This window comes from Peromyscus maniculatus, chromosome 3 (genome assembly GCF_049852395.1).
Source record: "Peromyscus maniculatus bairdii isolate BWxNUB_F1_BW_parent chromosome 3, HU_Pman_BW_mat_3.1, whole genome shotgun sequence".
Lineage (NCBI taxonomy): Eukaryota > Metazoa > Chordata > Mammalia > Rodentia > Cricetidae > Peromyscus > Peromyscus maniculatus.
In genome coordinates this window covers 69,317,793-69,325,278 of record NC_134854.1, presented here as the reverse complement: position 1 = coordinate 69,325,278, position 7,486 = coordinate 69,317,793, and positions in this window count along the sequence as shown.

The following is a 7,486-nucleotide window of genomic DNA, read 5'->3' as shown; positions in this document are numbered from 1 at the left end:
ACTATCTAATCAAAAAGGAAGGCTTTAACTTTAAAATAGTAAAATTACATAAAATAGAACAGTTATCAAGTGAGAATTACAGTTAAAATATCTAGTCTATTTGTATTTGACAAAATTAAAGAAAATATTCTATCATCTATCCTATATTTGTGGGTCTAAAGTTTCATGTCTAATTTATCTTTTATCATAACCAAGGAAAATTATAACTATCTAGTCTTTAACTACATCGAAGACCCCAGAAGGATATAATAGTACCTAAGTAAACAGGAAGTGCATTGCAAGCAACTTCCATAATTCCAGAAATGACAGAGATAGATGGCTGACTGGACAGTCATCCTCTGTAACATTGGGGCATCTATCTTCAGCCTACAGGTCTAAAGTCTCTGGCAGACATTTTAGTGAAGTAGGAAATTTGAAGGATTGTCTCACTTATTGGAAAAGTTCATCTGAGACTGGCTACAGACTCTACAACTAGTCCTATTGAGACCCAACTATCTTAGCTTTCTTATAGGACCCTAAAGAGATACCATCACCCCTAAACAGCAGGACGCAATTCTTAAAAAATGATGCTCCTCTCCCAAAGTTTTCATTTTTCTCAGGGTTATGGATGGATAGTTATAGGGTTGGGTGGAGGACAATAAAACTTAGACTCAGGATTCTTTTTTGGAAAAGAAAAAAGGGGAATGGATAGGTATAGTATATTAAGGTAAATTATTGTATCTACTAGTAAACTAATTTAGCAATCAGTCTTAAATAATTTGCACAGATATAGATTGTTGTATATTGATTCAAATATAAACTATTTTTATATTCCTACTTAAGATAATTTGTATAGTGATACATATACAAAACTAATTGTATTGTACACATATTTCTACTTCTGTTTGAAATATTTTGTCTATTGATAAAATGCAAAATTATATTTGTCATACTATATGTACATTCTACCTCTGTTTAGGATATTTTGTATATTGATACATATTAAGGATATTGCTGTCATATTGCATATTGCACTATACATTTCTACTTCTGTTTAAGATATTTTGTGTATTGTCACAATTTTGAGATCATTGTCCTTATAGAGTACATCTGCTTATAGACCTTGTTAATGTGTAGCCTTAATCTTTAGATTATTTAGGTAGATAAGACTTGCAGAACTATCGTCACCCATGCTTGTCATTTCTATAGTTATGTTAGTTAGATTGTCCAGATTTACAGAAACATATGTCAGATGGATAGGTAATCTTCAAACACTTCATAGGCCTAGAGAATATGGCATTTAAATGTTTTGATAACTTAGAATTCTATTGATGTGAGACACGATTGCTCCTGGCAGCACCGATCTGATTCTGAGAGAATGTTGGGATTCTAAGACATTTCCGTTTGGAAGTTTGTTTTCTTCTTGGCACAAAATGGCCTACTGGACAAAGAACTGCCTTTGCCTCAACTGCTGACAGAATGAACGCTGTCCTTTCTGAATGAACAGGACACAAGGAAAAGTGACTACTGAACTCTGCCAAGACAGGGTAAGATGGTCTTTCAAAATTCCTGCTTCTGAAAATGGTCTGTCAGATACTCTAGGCCTGTAGCCAAATTGGATGCCCCAACAATGCTGAGAAACTTTAGGTGACTGTCTAGGCTGCCAGCTGTCTCTGCCTATTCTCAGAAGAATTTCAGAAATCGCTTGCTTGCATTTTCTGTTTTCTTAGGTATTATTATGTTCCTTCTCAGGTCTTCGATGGAGTTACAGTTTGATGGAGATAGTTACAATTATAGTCCTCTCATATCTTAGCTAAGAACATTTTAGATATTAAAGTTAGAATCTTCAGGATAGGACAGCTATTGGACCAGTCTCGGTAATTTGCCATTTACCTACAATCTGGACATTTCTGGACATTTAGCATGTCTTTCTTATTTGATGTTGTTCTAGTTGGTTGTAGTTGCGTTTTTGTTTATGTTATTGCCCTTTGTTGTTCTTGTACAATACTTCACAATCATTCTTATTATACGTAGTTTGCATTAAGTTTAAAACCTTCTTATTGGCTGGGCAGTGGTGGCGCACGCCTTTAATCCCAGCACTCGGGAGGTAGAGCCAGGCGGATCTCAGTGAGTTCGATGCCAGCCTGGTCTACAGAGTGAATTCCAGGACAGGCTCCAAAGCTACACAGAGAAACCTTGCCTCAAAAAACCAAAGATAGATAGATAGATAGATAGATAGATAGATAGATAGATAGATAGATAGATAGATAGATAGATAGATAGAGAAAACCTTCTTATTTACACAAAAAGGGAAATGGGCTGTAGGACCTGAAGGAGGCTATGCTTCTTGCCATTGTATGTGATCTCTTAAAAGGAAAAGGAGAAGGGGCTCCCTTCTCCCTGCTGCCTGCTTCCTGGTCTGGTCAAACTTCCAGGTGGCTTCACTCCTGGTCAGAACAGAGCTGTTTACTCGGTTCTGTATTCGTGAGTGTATTTCCTCAATTTATATCTTAATAAATCCCCGTTACCCGTTAAATAGACTCACGTGGATTGATCATGTAGATTGATCTTAACACTAGACTTATGCTTGCAGACAGTGGGATGCATGTCTAACCCAGTGAGTATCCCTGGCAGAAGTACCGTCGCCCTTGATGGACAGAACACTGTAAGCTGCAGTAGGTTTGGGGTGTAATGAATGAGCGTCCAGACCCCTTCCTCTGCCCTTGTATGGTCTCCTCTAGGAGGCTAGGTGTGATGGTTAGTGTGAATTGTCAGATTACCTATGAGGCAAGCCTCCGGAAACACGTGTATGGGAGTCTCTATATTAAGGTGCTGAGAATATGTGATGGATTACCCTGATTGTACTAATCGTGTGCAGAGACACCCCTTGACTGTGGGTGGGACCGTTTCCTTGATAGGGACCCTGGGCTGTACGAAGCACAGCAACAGCTGGGGTGAGCACTGGCATGTGCTGCTCCCTTCTTCCTGGCTGAGGATGCCGTGTGACCAGCTGTGTCAAGCTCCTGCTGCTGTGACTTCCTGCTGATGGACTGTTCCTGGAACTGTGAACCAGAATAAGCCCTCCCTTCTTTAAGTTGCCTTCTCCAGGGTATCTTTTGAACATAACTTCTTTATTGATTCTTTGGGAATTTCACATTATGCATCCTAATTCTGCTCACCTCCCAGTCCCCATATCCTCCCCTCACCCCTTAGAAAAATTAAAAAAAATAATCAAACCAAAACAAAAACAAAGCAAGCAAACAAACAAACAAAAAGGAACCTCTTCGCTTCTCCATCTTTTCAGCCTCTCCAACACCTCTTCATCCATCCTGGTGGCATTGGGAATGGTGTGTCATATAGTACATATACCCTTTCGTCCAGTCAGCTTTACTAACAAATGTTCATTGCAATGAGTCATTGATCTGATTCAAGGCCTCTGGTTTCTGGTATACCATCATAACTGGATCCTCACTGAAACTCCTCTGGGAAGTCCTTCGGCCATTCCTAGTCATGGAGAGCCTGCAGGAATCTTCCACAGGACCAGTCCCTTCACAAGCTCTAGCAAGTCCTAGATGGGGTAGATATTAGGGTAGACCAACCCAAGGCCTGGCTGTGGGTATGGGTGGTAGTTGAGTTAGTCAGTCCAGGCTACTGGGGTTACCTGACTCAGGTGAGGGGGTGGAGCCAGTTCCCCTATGTCCTTGCAGTCAGGGTCAGTTCTCCCTCATGGTGAAGGTAGGTCCATCTCTTCCAAATGCAGGGGCCAGGTCTCCTGTGAGGTTAGGGGCCAGCTTTCCCCGGTAGAGCAAAGGTGGGGCTGGCTCAGCCTGACCCTCTGATTTCATCATATATGGTTCTACAGCCCCTGAGGTGGCATAGGCCACAAGCATCAACACAGACCCCAGCTGAAGCAGTATCACAGACCCAGACACAGTCCTCAGCAGCAGCTGGGTATGGATGTCACCATCGCCCCAGCTGGCAATGCAGGCCACTTAGATGAGCACAGGCCCCAGCCGCAGCATGGCTCTCAGACACTAACATGGCCTTTGATGGTGACAGGAGCCTTGGACATCAACACAGACCCTGACTGCAATAGGGCCATGGACTCAGACATGACCCTCAGCTTCCGCTCTGGCCCGGATGTCACCATGGCATTGGGTAGCAGCACAAGCCACTCAGGTCTGCATGGCCTTAGTTGCAGCATGGCCCTTGAACACCAACATGGACTCAAGTGGCTGACCTGACCCAGGGCATCCACGGGGCCCTTGGTGCAGAAGCCACAGATGTCAACCCAGACCCTGGCTGCTATAGAGCCACAGACCCAGACATGGCCTTTAGCAGCAGCCCGGGCCTTTTCCAGGGTATTTTTAATCACAGCAGCAGAAAAGTAACTAAGACACAGAACTTCAGCTGGCCAAAGCTCACAGACTTCTTGGGAAGTGAGTATCCCCCTAGCAAACTATCTGCTGTCCCAATGGGTAGCCTGTCCGAGTTCTATAGAGTCCCACTCCCTTTACCTGAATGTGGGATAACTCTGACAGGTCATTATTGCTGGAAGGTACCTGCAGGATTGGCTGAGGCCCAATTACATGCACACGGTGACCAGCCTGCCCCTGGTATCTAACTCTCCCTATCTCCTTGTGGGTTTTTCTCCCAGGTGGGATTCCCAGCAGAAGCTGCTCATGATTCTCTACCCCAGAGAATACAATCTAAGGCAGCAAGTGAAGCTCCTCTATGGAAAAAGGTGTTATGCTGTTAAAAGAGGGGTCCTGGATTGGAATGTAGCTTTCATGTGTGAGGCTCTGTATTCAATGTTTGGTATTGCAATAACAAAACAGGGTTGATGAGATGGCTCAGTGGGTAAAGACACTTGCCACCAAGCCTAATGGACCTGCGTTCAATCCCCCAGGCCCACATTAGAAGACTAACTTCTGCAAATTGTCCTCTAGCCTACAGACTTTCACACACTCCAGGGCATGCACCCTGCCCCCCATACAAAACAAAAATAAGTGTTACCATAAAAAATTAAGATGGGGACCAAGATTCTGCTAACATTCCTCAGAGTATTTGGTAAGTGTGCACATTAAGACTGGCATAAATGCAAAACTCAGGGTAGCTAATTTTCTAGGGAAGATCCCACTATGTGGTTAATTTCTATTGAACAAAGTCACCCCAGTAGAATTCGGGGAAGAGACTGTTTCACACACATGCTGGAAGTACAGGGTAATTCTCAATGGTTTTGGTTTGGAATTTTCTGGAGTGTGAGGGAGCCAACATGAATCCTTAAACTGCTGTGACCTTTGTAATATTAAATCATCAACTTAGAAGGCAGCTAATGAAGAACAAGGACCATGTCCCCCAATACGCAAACTTCTTTCTGTCCTGGAACAGGTATAGGATCTGCCATTAATCTTAGTTTTCTATTTCCTGGCATCTCTACTTCATCTGCACATGGCAGTGTCAGGGGGAGAGGAATGGAGATAACCAGGTCCTTTCCCACGGTTTGTGTGTGTGTGAGGGGAGAGGGCAGAGACAGAGAGTCACTCTGTAGCACGAGCCATCCTCACACTGGTGGCCATCTTTGTGTCTCAGCCGCCCAAGTGCTCAATTACAGCCATGCTCCAATATACTGAGCTTCCATGGACGACTATCTTCACAAGTCCATAAGTTAATTCGGTCGTTTACCAGGTATAACTCAGAAAGCTACCTTTAAAAAAAACATGCATTTATTTGTTTGGTTTTGTGAGACCAAGTCTCATGGCTGGCCTCAAATGTGGTTTGTAATGAAGCTGGCTTTGAACTCCTGATCTCCCTGCCTCCACCTCTCAGGAGTTGGACTACAGGTGTGCATCCATGCCTTGCTAGAAAACTACTTAGAAATAGCACTTGTCTTCTGTGACCGTGGAGGAAAGCTATAGTGAGTATGACGTTTTGTAGGCTCAAGCCTGTTTGCAGTTACTGAAGCCATCTGGCTTCTTGGGGGACAGCTTAAACGCAGTGTCTAAATGTGCTCTTGTCCCCTCACCATACACAGAAGCACATTCCTCAGTCCAGCTCATCCCTGGGCAGCCAGGACATGGGGTCTTGAGAAGTCCCTGAAGTCCACAGCAGCAGAGGTCCTCTCCTTTGTGCTGGCAGCCACCTCAGAGGTCTCTTGTCCCTGTCCCCTCAGTATCTGCTCTTCCTCTTCTGATTTCTGCACCAAAACAAGTGTTTGGAGCCAGAGGGACAGTTAGAGGTGGAACGTTCACTTAGTGTGTGTGAGGCCCTGGGTCCCTGCACCACCACTGAGCAAAGTCTCAGACACTGACCTTACCTGGCTGAAGGGTCGGGGAAACAAACAGACCATGGCCTGCGGTGCTGTCTTGTTTATCCAGCAGACTGCAGCAGGAATGGAGGGAGGGCTCCAAGTGTTTGATTTTTCACAAGCTGAATGAAGGATTCCAGAATATACAGCCAGCCAAAGATGAACCCACGGATTTGGGGCACTGTCAGGGCACAGGACTCACTTCCCTGGCAAGGGAGCCAGAGGACCCATGGATGGGGCAAACTCACCGGGAACGTGTCAGTGGGTTGTTTGGGGGGAAAGCCTGAGCTGTGTTTGCAGATGGCAGAGGAAGGGATCTAGAGACTGCATTACAGAGCAGATGGGGTGTCCCCAAAGCTGAGGAGGTGAAAACCTGTTCCTTCTACTCTATGCTGATGGCCCATGGGTGCGTGGCCTTTGGGAGGTGACTAGGCTTAGATGAGGTCATGAGGGTGAGATCTTCTTGATGGCAGAAGTGTCAGAGAAAAGGAGACTGGAGAGATGACTCACTGATTAAAGGCACTTGCTACTTTCCCAGAGGACCTGCGTGTGTTTCTCAGCATCTATATCAGGTGGCTCAAAACCTCCTGTAGCTTCAGCTCCAGGACATCTGATTCCTGCCTCCACAGGTACCTGCACTCATTTCTACATACTCCACACACACAACATACACATATTCAAAATAGTGTTTTAAGAAGAAGATGATCTCATCCATTGCTCTGTCATTGGGTGATCCCTGTGTCTTTCTGAGGGTAGCCTCCCTTTATGGATGAGATCTACATGAGCAAACTGTGGGTAATTGGGGATAATGGAGGACAAGGGTTGGGGAAAGAGAGCTTAGGGGAGCGGGAGGTCCCAGCTGGATCAGGAACAGAGTGGGAGAACAAGGAAAGAGATACCATGATAAATGAAGACCCCATGGGAATAGGAAGAAACAAAGTGCTAGAGAGGTCCCCAGAAATCCACAAAGATACCTCCACAATAGACTACTGGCAATGGTCAAGAGAGTGCCTGAGCTGACCTACTCTGGTGATTGGATGACCGACCACCCTAACTGTCGTAATAGAACTCTCATCCAGTGACTGATGGAAGTAGATGCAGCGATCCACGGCCAAGCCCCAGGTTGAACTCCAGGAGTCCAATCAGAGAGAGAGGGGGGATTCTATGAGCAAGAGATATTGAGACCATGATTGGAAAAAG